Genomic DNA, 16,104 nt, shown 5'->3' with positions numbered 1-16,104 from the left:
ATCTATCATCATCAACTGTGCATAACATCATCCGAAGATTCAGAGAATCTGGAACAATCTCTGTGCGTAAGGGTCAAGGCCGTAAAACCATACTGGATGCCCGTGATCTCCGGGCCCTTAAACGACACTGCACCACAAACAGGAATGCTACTGTAAAGGAAATCACAGAATGGGCTCAGGAATACTTCCAGAAACCATTGTCAGTGAACACAATCCACCGTGCCATCCGCCGTTGCCGGCTGAAACTCTACAGTGCAAAGAAGAAGCCATTTCTAAGCAAGATCCATAAGCTCAGGCGTTTTCACTGGGCCAGGGATCATTTAAAATGGAGTGTGGCAAAATGGAAGACTGTTCTGTGGTCAGACGAGTCACGATTCAAAGTTCTTTTTGGAAATCTGGGACGCCATGTCATCCGGACCAAAGAGGACAAGGACAACCCAAGTTGTTATCAATGCTCAGTTCATAAGCCTGCATCTCTGATGGTATGGGGTTGCATGAGTGCGTGTGGCATGGGCAGCTTGCATGTCTGGAAAGGCACCATCAATGCAGAAAAATATATTCAGGTTCTAGAACAACATATGCTCCCATCCAGACGTCATCTCTTTCAGGGAAGACCCTGCATTTTTCAACAAGATAATGCCAGACCACATTCTGCATCAATCACAACATCATGGCTGCGTAGGAGAAGGATCCGGGTACTGAAATGGCCAGTCTGCAGTCCAGATCTTTCACCTATAGAGAACATTTGGCGCATCATAAAGAGGAAGGTGCAACAAAGAAGGCCCAAGACGATTGAACAGTTAGAGGCCTGTATTAGACAAGAATGGGAGAGCATTCCTATTTCTAAACTTGAGAAACTGGTCTCCTCGGTCCCCAGACGTCTGTTGAGTGTTGTAAGAAGAAGGGGAGATGCCACACAGTGGTGAAAATGGCCTTGTCCCAACTTTTTGGGGTTTTGTTGACACCATGAAATTCTGATTCAACATATATTTCCCTTAAAATGGTACATTTTCTCAGTTTAAACTTTTGTTCCGTGATTTATGTTCTATTCTGAATAAAATATTAGAAGTTGGCACCTCCACATCATTGCATTCAGTTTTTATTCACGATTTGTATAGTGTCCCAACTTTTTTAGAATCCGGTTTGTACTTAACACACCACATAATAATAATAATAATAATAGTGAACGTAACAGGGATTAATAGGAATAGTACTACTTTACCCGGCGCACGCGCAGTGACCCAAATTGGAATTAAGAGGACCGACCAAGCATCTTTTTCCATCTCCCGATTCCTAAAATCTATTCCATACACCGGCCCCTGATAGGGGACAAAACAGAGATTAAACTGGTAAGAACAGATTTTTTGAATAATACCCAGCCTCTGCGGAGCTGGGTATTTTTTGGCCGCGTTACTGAACGCTCATGCACAATGGCTGTAGGCTCATGCGTCCTTTTGCGGAGGTGACAAACCTGGTCAGTCAAAGCCATGGCAACATCATCGACCTCATCCCATATGCGTTTTTTCTGGAGCGTGGCCTGCGAAGAGTGCTGGATCAGGCCGTAGATGAGCATGAAGAGGAAGAGTTGTGGTCACCATCACCACCAGAAGCAGCCTTGTCGTCGTCGATTGCTGAACCTGCGGCAACGCAGAGAGAGGAGTCTTGGTGTTGTACGTGGCTGGGTGGAGGAAGAGACCTTCAATGACATCAGACACAAGGAACGGGACATGGCTAGCTTGGTATCCAACCTTGTGCAAATGGGGAGTTTGCGGTTGTGCAAATGGACTGTTTGCGGTGCGTTAAACGGGGAGTTTGGTCTGTCAGAGTTTGGTCTGTCACTGTGAAACGGGCGAAACCCTTACACTACCTGATCGATACAACATCATACCTGATCGTATACTCACACTGGATGTTTTAAAGCATGTTATTCCAAACAATTTAGGAATGTTAGGTGATTTATGCCCTTTATGGATTAAAACCCGACTCTGCGTCAACTACGTAATTTTCAATGGGAGTTTTGCCATGGATCCCCCTCCGGTATGCCACAGTCCAGGTGTTAGTCAACTTGAAACAACTTTTCCATCACTATTGTGGCCAGAAAGAGTCCCTGTGGGTTTTAAAATTCGCCTGCCTATTGAAGTCTATGGCGGTTCACTCGGTTCGCCCGTTCGCAAACATTTGCGGAAATTCGCGTTCGCCGTTCGCAAATGAAAATTTTTATGTTTGCAACATCTCTATTCATTAGTTATAATGGCTCATTTTCCCTGGGGAGCAATCATCAGGGGAAATAAAATGGCTGCCCTGCTATTACATACAAAACCTGTCCTAATCACACAGCAGGACAAGTTACTTCAGAACACTGAGCTAAAGAGCTGCCTCATCCTCCTCTCTGCTCTACCTGTCAGGGATTATGATCCTGAATGCAGTTTTATATGGTCTTCAGCTGAATCTCTGTGGGAATGGAGTTCATGAGTAGAGATGAAGTACAGAGAGGAGGTGGGGGTGAGGCTGATGAGCAGCAGCACTTGTATGCAGTCTCCATTACCACAGCCCCACCACTCATGTCTCCTCATGTCTCCTCCATTTTCCAGAGATTTTTAAGTCCTACTCATCGCCACAGTCCTTCGGGGTCCACCCTCAGAGAACGATAATCTTATTAGCTGTATTCAGGATGATAATCTCAGACAAGCAGAGCAGAAAGGAGTATGAGGCAGCTCTTTAGCTCAGTATTGTGAAGTAACTAGTCCTGCTGTGTGTTTAGGACAGGTTTTGTGTGTACTAATAGGACGGCAGCTATTTTATTTCTCCTGATTGCTCCCCAGACAAAATGAGCCATTATAACTAATGAAAGGTATTTAGGAATATATTTATAATAGTCATATTTAAGTATTTTCATTTTCTTAATTCCTAAAGAACCCCTTTAAAGATGAAAAGAGAGATTAGAGAAGATGGTATCTCCCTGCATCATGGTTTCTACATCGTGGCCTGCTTCCCAATAATCCTCACATTCCACTGATCTCTTCTGCATAAGGTGCCAGCTCATGAAACCTGTGTAACTGGAAGCGGAACAAAACGATAACTACCAAATTCATCACACCCGGCACATGCTTGGCAGACACACAAGCATCCAACTCCAAGCAATGCAAAACCTAATGCCAAGGGGGAAGAAACGGAAAAGAAAAAAATTGCATGTACCACAGACTGGTTATCATAATAAAATACCCCCGCTTGTTGGAGAAGCTCACAGCTTCACTGCCACCAGAAAACTATTCCAGCAGTGCAAAATTCATAACCAGTTATGCTCCATCCAATCTTCTCTGTGGTGGGGTCATCACGTGCGATGACGTCATTGCGCGCCTGTGACGGGGCTTTGATATACGCGCGCCTGCCTCACCATCACGGACACAGGTAAGTATTAGCCTTTAGTTTTTATTATTATATATATATTTTTTTTTGTGTGTGTGCCATCTTTAGGGGGCAGAGGAGGTCATATTACTGCAGGGACAGTGCGGGAAATGATAACGGGGGCAAATTACTCAATGGGGCAGTGTGGGGGAAAATTACTTAATGGGGCAATGTGGGGGCAAATTATTTAATGGGGACAGTGTGGGGGCAAATTACTTAATGGGGCAGTGTGGGCGAAATTATTACTATATGGGGCAGTGTGGGGGTAATTATTACTATATGGGGGCAGTGTGGGGAAAATTACTATATGGAGGCAATGTGGGGAGCTTTCTATTACAGGACATATTGGGGGACGTTGCTATTGGGGACACTATTCAGGCATTATTACCTGAAGCAAAATATAGGATGTTATTATTACTAGGGGCACTCTAGGGGACATTATAATTGCTGTAGACACTATAGGGATCTATGGGATAGTTTATCAAAATGGTGTAAAATAGAACTAGCTTAGTTGCCCATAGCAACCAATCAGATCTCACTTTTCATTTTTGACAGCTTCTTTGGAAAATGAAAGGTGGAATCTGATTGGCTGCTATGGGTAATAAGCCAGTTTTACTTTACACCAATTTGATAAATGACCCCATTATGTCTACTGGGGTCACTATTCTTTCAGCAGTAAAGTACCTGGTATATTGGCGAGCACAGTGGGCATAGCATTGAGAGTGGTAGCAGGATGACATTGTTGGGACACCAGGATGGGGAGGTTGATGGAAAATTTTTGAAATCTAACGTGTCTGTGTAACAAACTCTGTAGGGACGAGATGCAGTTGAAAGAATTTGTCATGGTGGTCTGGGTCAGACGCAGGAGAAGAGGAAAGAGAAGGTCTACATAATAGGAGATGTCTCTGGATGTAGGAGGTCTTCCAGTACAACGTGATGAGAGAGGATTTAATCAAAGGCTTTCCCAAAAAGGTCAATTAGCGACTCCATGTCTTACATGACATGTGGAGTCTATGATGGGCCAAAAGATCACCCTAACTAGAAGCCTGATATTACCGAAACAGACCAAGATTCTCTACGTCACCAAAGCTGCAGTCTCTACCCAACCCCAGATTACAACTGCTGAGCCATGTTACAGGTCTAGAACCCACAGTGACTTTTCTAAGTTTGATCATCTTCATTTACTGACTGTAATAATGTCTTCTCATGTGATAATATATGTATGTGTAGCAAGTAATTAGACAACCACCAAAGGTTCGGGATAATCAAACCCCTATAGGCCCCATAACTTTGCTGTGTTTATAGTTACACCTATTAAAGTGTAACCATTATGTTTTCATAAAAAAATACATTTTAGCATATGTTACTGCTGCAGCACCATTATGCATAAAGCAATCTTTAGTTTCTTCACATACCACTGTTTTCCTTGAGTTTTTCCCTTAGTTACGGCTGTTTAAACATTTACAATATGAGGACCTTCTCAAGATGGCTCCTCTTCCAGTTCTCTGAGGCCAAAACTCCTTTCCCTCACTTCCCATACACACTTGCTGTAGCCAGCAGCTCTCTGCCAGCCAATCAGATTGGATTACTGAGAGACACGCCTTCTCACTCTGCAGCCTAATGCAGGCATATAATGCAAAGGACTGTCCCTCTGTCTTCCTCTCTTCTTAGCCAGAGACAGACAAGCCATAGCAACTGTCTTTAAAGGGAGCAGTGGAAAGGGACAGGGGACATTAATGATAGCTGTTATTATAAGAAAATTACAGATCTTTTGACAATCATTGACAGACTAAGTTATACAAGCCAAGCTCTTGTATACACTTTAATGAGGGGGGTGTCCTAATTTATTATTTTAACTAGATCCCAGAGACCTGATTATCAGGCAGTTGTGTGCTGGGAACATGTGTCAGACTATCAGATGATAGGGACCACATCCACGAGAAGACCTTGTATCTTCATTGGGTACATTGATGATCTGTGATTTTTCTGCTTCTTGATATTTATGGTGTTTTCTTTATAACTTGGACACAGCCGTATGCACTGGTCACCACTGGAAATAAAAACAGCCTGGGGTTAAGAAGGCAATTGCAGCAGATGGAATCACCAGAGGTCTGAGACAAAATGAGGCGCAGAATAAACCATCTCCTTGTCATGGTCTTACCTTCTTGCTGTTCTCCTTCGTTTGACATGTGCTGGCGGCCATCTTGGTTTCTGGGTTTCTTGTAGCCTCCCACCCTGCGGCTTCTCCTTCCCACTGGGAGGAGCTGGATACCTGCTCATATATATAGGAGGTCTGTGGCTTCAGTTCCTTGCTTGGTCCTCCTGTGTTCACATGCTTCTAAGACTGCTGCTGCTTCTGGTTCCTGATCCTGGCTTCGTCTGACTACCCTGCTGGTTCCTGATCCAGGCTTCGTCTGACTACCCTTCTGGTTCCTGACCCCTGGCTTCGCAAGACCCTGCTTCGGTTTAGCCATCCGTTTGGACTTTTGCCTGACAGCTTGATTTTCAATAAAGCCTTCTTATTTCCACTTATCTCTTGTTGTACGTCTGGTTCATGGTTCCATGACACTCCTGATCTTCACCAGTGATCGCTGCTAGAAGGTATTGGTCTTAAGAACCAAAAAGATCCCTAAATAAGGTAAGATTCTTGTTACCGGAGTCATAAATATAATGCGATTTATGACAGCAGCTCATAATAATAACAGACATGATGCCAAGTTCTGGAGACACCAGAGTGATGACACAGAATAATTTAGGGTTTAGATTGTCCATTAAGATGAGCAGAGCAGTTGCAATTAGTGGAAAATCATCCAAATTGCCTGATACATGGCATATAAGTATGATAACATTCTAACTGCCTGCAGTCACCTTGAGAACTAGCTCCCAGAATTTTAACTATGAAAGTGTGTAAGAAAGCAGGGGTTTTGGCGATTTGTATCAGGAAAACAAAGCTCCAAACCCTATAAAGATGAAAACGAATCAACCCACAATAAGGTGTATTTTATGTTGGATACAGCAGTGGTTCCCAGAAAAATAATAACAGTTATAACAGTCAATGACAATGATAAGCGTTGGTATCGCTGTTAGAAACACGGGCCCAAGTTTATTACAGATAAAGGGATTACAATGACCCACAGGGACTGGGAGTCAATTGTGTGTCACTTACATGTAATTTTCCACTGCTCCATGCTCAGTCATAATTAATTATATTTTTTGCATCTGCAGATCACTTTACCAGAACAGGGGTCTCACTGTGTCGCTGCAATGAATATGGGATACAGCTGGAGGTGATGACCACAAGTCAACAACATGGTGGCCTGCAGAAGTAAACGCACTTGACATTCACCATTGATTCAAGGAAAAATCTACCATCCTTGTCACGTGCCATCCTTTTCCTCCACCACCAAGGGGAAGGGCAGTCCTTCAGCCATGGTTTCCTAGAGGTTTCCTCCACTGGGGATTTTTCCTCTCCTGAGTGCTAAAGGTCCAACTCTTCATAAGTCAAAGGCCCATCATCAACAAGGCCACATTTAAGACCAGTGCCCTGACTTCTAATGAGAACATCTACTGTACATTTGGTACCTTGCAATTAATAAAGAAGTCAGTGTATAAGTAGTGGTGTGTCTTAGCATCTTAATGAATCTTCATAGTCAACTGGATGGGGGTGCAGGGAGCCGGACCCCTGCGGATCAGAGTGAGTGAACAGAATAGCTATGTCCACGCTCAACCTGCCACTTCATTCATAAGTGGACACAGGATCCAGTTCTCGTGATCAGTGGTGGTCCCATATACAGTATTCTGTGGAAAGGGGAAAGTTTTGTATTGACAGAAACCATCTCTGGGCCACATACCCATTGAAGTCAATAGGTCCGCAAAAATGGATGTAACATGGACCACATCCATATTTTTGGCGGATCCACGATTTGAAGACCACAAAACGGATATGGTTTTGTGCATGGGGCCTTATACAAATTTTACTGAAAAAAATAAATAAATTAAGAGGTACAGTCAGCGGTGTACCTCCAACAGGGTCAGACCTCGCAGCTGCTATGCGGTCCTGGGAGGAAGGGGGCTTGGTCTTGGACAAAAGCCCCCACCCCCTAATTACACTTAATTCTCGCTCCTGTCTTGAGTCCCTGTCCGGGGCTCAGGTTCTGCTTTCTAGCTCCCTGCTTCCTCTGTCCTGCCCTCGGGGCACCCCTTTACTCAGCACATCATCAGTGGCTATTGCTGCACCCGCTGGAGGCCCGACTAGCGCTCTATGTTGTCTCACTGCTGGGTGCTGGGCTGGCCAATCGGCATTAGCAGTGCTTGCAGAGCCTGCTGCTGACTGGCTTGCCTAGCGCCCAGCAAGCAACTTGCAAGTGACAGTGTAGAGGATGATGAGAGTAACTTCTGCGGAAACAATGACTTTAGGTGAGAAGTGACTGTGCTGTCAGTAATGTGTGTTTTAGGTGTGAAGTGAACCCCTAATTTCCAGTTCTGAATCCCCAGTTATGCTCTGCAGATGAACCTAAATCTTCTCCCTCTCAGTCACCGACACAGTGTAATGCCGCCATGCCCTGCTGTGTGCACTCATGCACAGTAAGTGTCTCTGTGTCCATGCACTGATGTAGAGACAGATTGTTTGTCCTGCTTTACACTGCAGGGCATCACTATGCAACCACCTTAAGCGAAATGCAGCCTGGATGTGGCACTGTCTGACCCATCTGTCAGGTGGCCTGGCAGGGCCCCAACGCAATTGTGTGTTGTTCAAGACCGCCACTGGACACTGATTACTGTTTTGGGCTACACAGGGGGCATTATTACTTTTTAGAAGGCACACAAGGGGCATTATTTCCTTCTAGGAGGTTTGGACCTGCATCTATCAGACATTTATGGCATATTCTATGGATATGCCTGAAGTGGGAATACCCCGTTGAGCAGTGGATGCATTGAGGCATGGTGGAGGCAGGTGTCAAGTCACTTGTCCCCATGCTGTATCGTGGTTTGCCGGCAGCAGATCGTGATTAGACACCATGATCCACCGCCTGCAAACAATAATTTTATAACAAGCCAAAAGATTTGGATTGCCCGATAAACAAGCATTTGCTCGTTCATTGGGCAATCGGTGGCAGTATTACACTGCCAGATTATGGTAAACGAGTGTCCATACGAACACTTGTTAGCGATCATCTGCCCCAAAAAATGGCACGTGTAATACAGGCTTAATAAGATCACATCTGGTTTGCAGACCAGCAGCTGCCGCCATGTGCATCCTGTGCAGGATGGGTTAACACAGAGAAATGAGTTTCCTTTTTGATATTAAATGTTCTTGTGATCTCCTCAGCATCTGTGTGCAGATAATATCCTGCAGACTGGCCTTCCAATGTGGCAGATAATACCCTGAGACATTGGTGAAATATTATATACAGCCCCCCCCCCCCCAACATTCATCAGCCTATCGTCATGGTGGTCGACTACATCTGTTAGCAAGAAATATGAGCTTATGAAAGCGCTTGCCCTGTACAGGAAGATAAAGTGGAGGGGAGAAGCCTGCATGTAACCCAGGCAAGGCCTGACCTGGCTCCAAGAACAGTGCTGGGGGGAAGGATTGAGGGTCGGGAAGGCCAAGTTGGAAACGTCCCAGCCGCAGCCGGAAAGTGTGGATTTACAAACACTGTACAAAAGTTGTTTCCAAGAAGCACATGGTAGTTCTCAGAAGACAAAAACTTTTGGCAATAAAAAAGCCCATTTAACAAGTTATAATGAGTTCAATGAGATATAGACAAAAGCACAACATACAACGCAGCAGCAGCAGCAGCAGCAGACTGGTACTGACTAAGGTTCCTTAAATGGATTGTCCCATTAAGACAACTTTTCCACTATACACAGGATAAGAAATGTATCTGATTGGCAGGGGTCAGACTACTAGGGTTCCTGATGCTCGCAAGAATAGGGCCTATGCTCCTTGTTTGAATGGAGCTGTGGTCACTGGAGATAGTTGAGCGCTTGTACTTGTCTATCTCATGCAGTCCCATAGAATTGAATGGAGTGGAGGACATGCATGCGTGCCTACTGCTCCATTAAAATGAGGAGCACAGGCCTCTATTGGTGGAGCCTCAGTGTTCAGAGCCCTGACGATTAGTCACTTACCCCCTATCCGATACCTCCCAACCGGCTCCAATCTGATGGGACAGTGCTGGATTTTGGTGGATGTCCCGTGGTCCCGGGGCAGCTGAGGTATGTCCTGCTATCAACTGTCTCTGCATCCTTAGGACGCAGAGTAAATTAATTGCAATGGTGTAGCATGGAGCTCAGCTGCCAGAGATCCCCAGCAGGCACTGTGCAGTCACACATCGCACTTGCTGAGCTGTATAGGATGAGTGTGCAGGCCCGGGAATCGGCCTGTGCTTACATCCTACACAGCCCAGCAAGCGTGATGTGTGTGTAACTGCATTGTGCCTGTTGAGCAGCACAGGTGGTGCTCCGTTGATCGGGGGAAAGCCTAGGTGAGGGGAGGCACTACTGAAAGAGAGGCATAACAACTGTGAAAGGGGCACTACTGAAAGAGAGGCATAACAACTGTGAAAGGGGCACTACTGAAAGAGAGGCATAACAACTGTGAAAGGGGCACTACTGAAAGGGAGCAATGACTATTGTGAAAGGGGCACTACTGAAAGGGGGCATAAATACTGTAAAGGTGGCACTAGTAAAAGGGGGCATAACTACAGTGAAAGAGGCACTACTGAAAGAGAGAGCAAAACTACTCTAAAGGGGGCACAATGTGAGCTCAACTACTATAAATGGTGCTTTGCTTGGAGAGCCGCCAGGAGGTGGCTGTGCTCCCAAGGACTTCCTGAAACTGCTGATCCTGAGGATAGGTCATCGTTATCTATTCTTGGATTACCCCTTTAACTATATTCTTGATTTGTGGAGAAAGCAGGTACTGATATTCCAACAAGAGACATGTTGGACCTGTGTCCAGGTCACATATTGTGTTGTGGAAATGCTGGAGGATGTTTGTGATGTTTCTTTCACCTGTCAGATCAATTTGGGACCATGGAGTTAAGGTTTTAGTACTACTGACTGTTATATAGACTATTAAAGGGAGTCTTTCACGCAGATTCACCCTATTAACCTAATAACAGTGTTATGTCCACGGCATCCCCCCTATTAAAATGGTGCTTACCGTTTGTTCCTTGCTAGCATTATTGTGGAGAAAAGCAATGCAAATTAGTCTGTGAAGGTGCCCAGGGGCGGCGTTACAACGGCCGGTGCCCAGGCCCCTGGGTCGTTTTCATACGAAGGCACTCCCCCTCCGCCGCGTCTGCCCGCCCTTAATCTCTGTTCTAACCTCCCTCCTCCCGTCCATAATCCTGCACATGCGCACGCTAAACTGCGATGCCCCGGCCTGACAGTGCTCATTCAATGCGCACACGCCGATATCGCGTTCATCGACGCATGCGCGGGATTACGGACGGGAGGAGGGCGGGCAGACGCGGCGGAGGGGGAGTGCCTTCTTATGAAAATGACCCAGGGGCCTGGGCATCGTCCGTTGTAACGCCGCCCCTGGGCACCTTCACAGACTCATTTGCATGCGGATTAAAAATTATTAAAATATGTTTTTCTCCACAACAATGCTAGCAAGGAACAAACGGTAAGCACCATTTTAATAGGGGGGATGCTGTGGACATAACACTGTTATTAGGGTGAATCGGCGTGAAAGACTCCCTTTAATATCATTCTTGGTTATTTTTTAGATCTCAGATTAGTATAAACTTTGTCCATGAAGTAATGGGTACATTTTTAACAGAGTTGTTTCAGATTTGTTGAAGCATGAACTGTGTGGAGCAGCTGTGTTGGCCTGTTGCTTGTGTTTGCTGTTTCAAAAAGGTGGATCTCTTCTTGTTTATGTCTTTTTGGTAATTTTTTTAGTTGGAGAGCCAGTGAGATTTTGACTCCTGGGGAATGATGTTTCCTCCACTGATGTTCAGGCTTCTGAAACTTTTTTAAGCTCTTTGATAGCATGGTCAAACAAGGGCGCATGCTGTTTTGGGGTGAAGTTTTTGGTGAAACAGGGAGAAATAGCATCAAAAGCAGAAGACTCAGATTTATTGTTTTGCCGCATTAGGGACCTGGGTTCTGAAAAGGTATAATTTGATGTAGGAAGGTGCAGGAGCACACCATTCATGAGGCAAAGTGAAACTGTGGCCACTTGTGAGGTTGTGCTAGGACTGCAGGGACGGCAATTTAGCATTCAGCCCTGTATAGCTATGCACATATCTGTGGCTTTGGGGATTAGTGCACATCATGGTTTTATTGCTGCTTTTGCCACAATTTGTGGCAAAACCGTGATGTACAATGACCCCTAGGCATAGATATGTGTAGGAGAGGGTAAAGAACCCTTTGGATATGATCGTGTGTGCAAGACACATGATTGATTATCTCAAAGGTCTTTTGCCCTCACATTACATTATCCCAAAAGTATCTACCCCTCCAAAAGCCTCCGGAGGAGAAGGAGAACCTGCAGCAGCCTGTAAGTAAATAATACGTGTCTGTCTGTCTAGGTGTGTGTCAACATCTGTTCCTTTTCCCTATATGTGGTGGAACGGCACATCACTAGCTTCCTCCATAGCTGGGCATAATTAGTAGTGCTCAATATCAATATAGCACTCTTATTCTGTATATGTAGACACTGCACAGTACCACTTCTCTTTTCCTGTATACTGGGTGTAAATTCTCTTTATTGTAGTGACTGTACTTACTTTCGGGTCTGAGGTCTGTATTTACTGTGATCTTTGTGTTTGAACACACTTTGGGGTCTGGTCTGGAGTCTATATTCATTCAGGAGTGTGGTAGAGGAGGCATATGGACTACTTGTGCATAAGTTTGAAAGAAATACGTAAATGGATGGCATATGATAAAAACTGTGTATCACCTAACACATTCTGTGCATCGGAATCTCCCAAGTGAAAAATAATGACTGGTAGTGTTTGTGTATATGCTGTGTATTTGTATATATATGTTGTGTATGTGTATATGCTTCATATATGTGTGTATATATGCTGTGTATGTGTGTACTTGTTACAAGTGTAAGTCTGGCTGTCCCTCTGAGTGTTAGTGACCTCACACCTATTCCTGGTTATTTATATGGAAGGAACCCTGCATTCAGCTCCTAGTGGTAGACCAAGGATTGGAGCATCAGACAGCGCTGGAGCATGAGGAAGTGAGTGTCATGAACCAGCGAGTGTGAACCCACTGTGCCACGTGTCCTACCTCTTCTAAGAGCATTGTCTAAGTGAACTCCTTGTTCTTTGCAGTACCCCTGATGGTGGGAATAGACTTTCCCGAGCGGAAAACCAGGGCGCTACCTGTTGAGGAGGATTGGTACACAAGGCAGCTGGTCCAGATGGACCAGGGAGTATCAGTGCTAGGTACCAGAGGACATAACCAGGAACAATAGTGCAGGACCAAAGGATGAGGAAGAGGCAAAGTCAAACAAGCAATAGGTCAGGGCAGGCGGCACAGGTCAGGCAACCAGGGTCGACAACAGGAGAGTCGAGGCAAGCAGGCAGGAATCAAACAGGTAGTGGAGTCTAGAAACACAAGCAGAAATAACAGCAACCTTTGCAGGACACAAAGACCTTGACGCTCAGGCACCTAGGAAGGGGGCTGAGCCACTTATATAGCTGCAGGAGGGCTAGGATTGGTCATAAAGGTCACATGTGCTAACCCATAAATCTCAGGAAGTGATGCCCACTGGCACTTAAGGAAGTAATACAGGGAACAAGCTGAAAGCATGCTGTGCCAGGGCTGGAAGGAAACTGAAGCAGATTTCAGGACAGACGATGCCTGCAAGGACAGAGCCCAGGACTGCAGCAGTGAATGGGGAAACACCGGCAGCAGATTAACGCCGAACACAGAGCCTGGGACCGTTGTGGTAAGGGGAGGAACATTGGTGGACAGCAACTGCTGTTACAGTGAGTAACGACCGGACACCAGATGCTTGACTCATTCCCTTCCATAGACCCTTAAACCCTTCAGTAACAACCACTAAAGATAATATTGAGACAAGCTCCAAAAATTTGCATCAAAAACTAAATGTTCTACAAGTCTGACCATAAATCTTACTCTTGCAACATTTGAAACCTGCAACTTTTTTTTTTTTGGGGGGGGGGGGGGGGCTACTGTTCATCTTTTGTCTCAGGCAGCTGAAAGGCTAGGTGCACCCTAGGGAAGGTGAAGTTGTCCCTAATATTTTGTGGAGATGGTCCTTCAAAAAAAAGTACTGTGCCAGTACTGCGGATCCCAGAGTGAGATCGGCCATAGGAGGAGGAGACAGCAATTGTACTCTTTCCTCCTCACTGAGCAAGGACCTTCAGTGGTGCTTTGTACCAGGCCCCGAATGTACTGCCTGCCAGATAGATACAACTGTATTGCCATCCTCAGGACGGCAATACAATTGACTCTAATGCCCTACAAGAGCTGAAGGACGTGTGATGATATCACAGTCCATGTGATCAGTTCTTAATGCAGTAGCTGAAAAAGGCCTGCGATGATGTCACCATCATGTGACCAGAGCAGGAGAGGATGGCACAGCAGTGAAGAAAATTCCTGGGAAGAAGCTGTGGTAAAGTCTGTTACATGAAGAGAGGTAAGTGAAGGGAGAGGCAGAGCAATGCTGGGAGTTGTAGTTATTTAACTGGGACTGTATGTTAGGGCTGAAGGGAGGGAAGTTATTTACATGGGACAGTGGCGTGGAGTGATGTTATTTACATGGGACTGAAAGTTGAGGGAGTGATGTTATTTACATGGGAATGCATGTTGGAGGTGACTGGGGCACGGTGATGTTATTTACATGGGACTATATGTTGAAGGCAGCTGTGGGAGGGAGTGATATTATTTACATGGGACTGAATGTTGATGGGTAATGTTATTTACATGGGACTGCATGTTGGAGGTGGCTGGGGAGAGGGTGATATTATTTACATGGGACTGTTGAAGGTGTCTGGCATAGTGATGTTATTTACATAGGACAGAATATTAAGGGGGCGGTATGTTGACGGTAGCTGGGGAGTGGGTGATGTTCTTTACACGGGACTGTATGTTGAAGGCGGACGGTGAGGAGGTGATGTTATTTACATGGGACTGTATATTGGAGGGGCAGGAGAGATGGTGTGATATTATTTACATGGGACTGTATTTTGGAGGGAGGTAAATAATGTTATTTACATAGGACTGTTTGGTGGAGGGGCTGAGGAATTATAATTTCTGAGGACACTAAACTGAGGAATATAAATACTGGAGGCACTTCAGGGCGAGCATTATAACAGTAGGGGACAATATAAATACTGGGGGCACTGTAGGGACATTATAACAGTAGGGGGCGATATAAATACTGTGGGCACTGTAGGGGCATTACAACAGTAGGGGGCGATATAAATACTGGGGCACTTCAGGGTGAGCATTATAACAGTAGGGGGCATTATAAATTCTGGGGGCACTTGGGGGCATTTTAAATCCAGGTGACATTAGGCGTTCTTATTACTACTGGAGGCTCTATAGGAGGGACTTATAGATCCGCATTATTTCTACTAAGAGCACTATGGGGGCCTTATTGCTACTGAGGGGTCTGCAGAGAGCTTTTTTTTACCACTTGGGGAACAATAGGGGACCTTATTTCTACTGGAGGCTCTGTGAGGGCATTATTAATACTGGAGGGCTCTTCTACTAATGGGCGCACTCTTGGGGAGCACTATCACTGTTGGGGGAACTATAGGGGACAGTATTACTAATGAGGGTATTCTAGAAGGGAATTACTATTGGTGAGACTATGAGAAGCACTATTACTATGGGGAAGATTATCTGTATGGCACAAATTTTTCTTCAGGATAGTATTTGGGGGTACAGAAAAGTGAGGAAGCTAAGATGTCTGTGTGTTACACTATGCAGAGACGAGGCGGCTGAGAGAAGTGTCCGGACTGAATGGAGAAGATGATGACAGAGAAGATCTACATCAAAGGAGACGTCACCTGGGAGGCCCTGGATGTGAGAGGTAGGTGCTGCTGTATAGCAAGTACAGTAAAATGTCTTCAGTGCTAGTGTTTGTGGGGAGGTTGGTCGACTTAGAGAATTGGGCCATATGCATTGGGGCTTGGGCCCCAGATATTTTGAGACCCTAGCAATGCCCCTGGTGCCATGCTCACTATAGAAAATATACTACTGCTAATGCTAGGCTCATTATATAACTGAGATTCTTGGCAAAAATATTTTGTACACTTATGTGTATACAAGTGGTCCCCTTAAATTTCTGTATAATTATTTGTATTTTATGTATTGTATTTCCTAATATCAGGCTGGCATTGTCATTAAATGTATTCGCCCCATTGGCGGATCCGGGGGCGGGGGGGGGGGGGGGGCAACGGGGCAATTGCCCCCCTTCCTCCCCTGAGTTGCTGTCATATATCTTCTATATAAAAAAAAAATCTGCATATAAAAGAGAGGATAAAAAAACCATAAAAATTATATTATCCTTCGGGCAGACATAAACACGCCTCACAAATATAAGATCAAATTGTTTTGATCAAATTTGATCAAATTCATCCGTGTATAACTATTGTTTTGAAATAACAAGTTCTTTTTATCAAGTATCTTGATTTGAGTTGTGCAAGCAGTGAAATAAAGGGACAATTGCATATGCAAAAATATATAATCGTT

This window comes from Bufo gargarizans, chromosome 2 (assembly GCF_014858855.1).
Source record: "Bufo gargarizans isolate SCDJY-AF-19 chromosome 2, ASM1485885v1, whole genome shotgun sequence".
Taxonomy (NCBI): Eukaryota; Metazoa; Chordata; class Amphibia; order Anura; family Bufonidae; genus Bufo; species Bufo gargarizans.
This window is presented reverse-complemented; position numbering follows the sequence as displayed.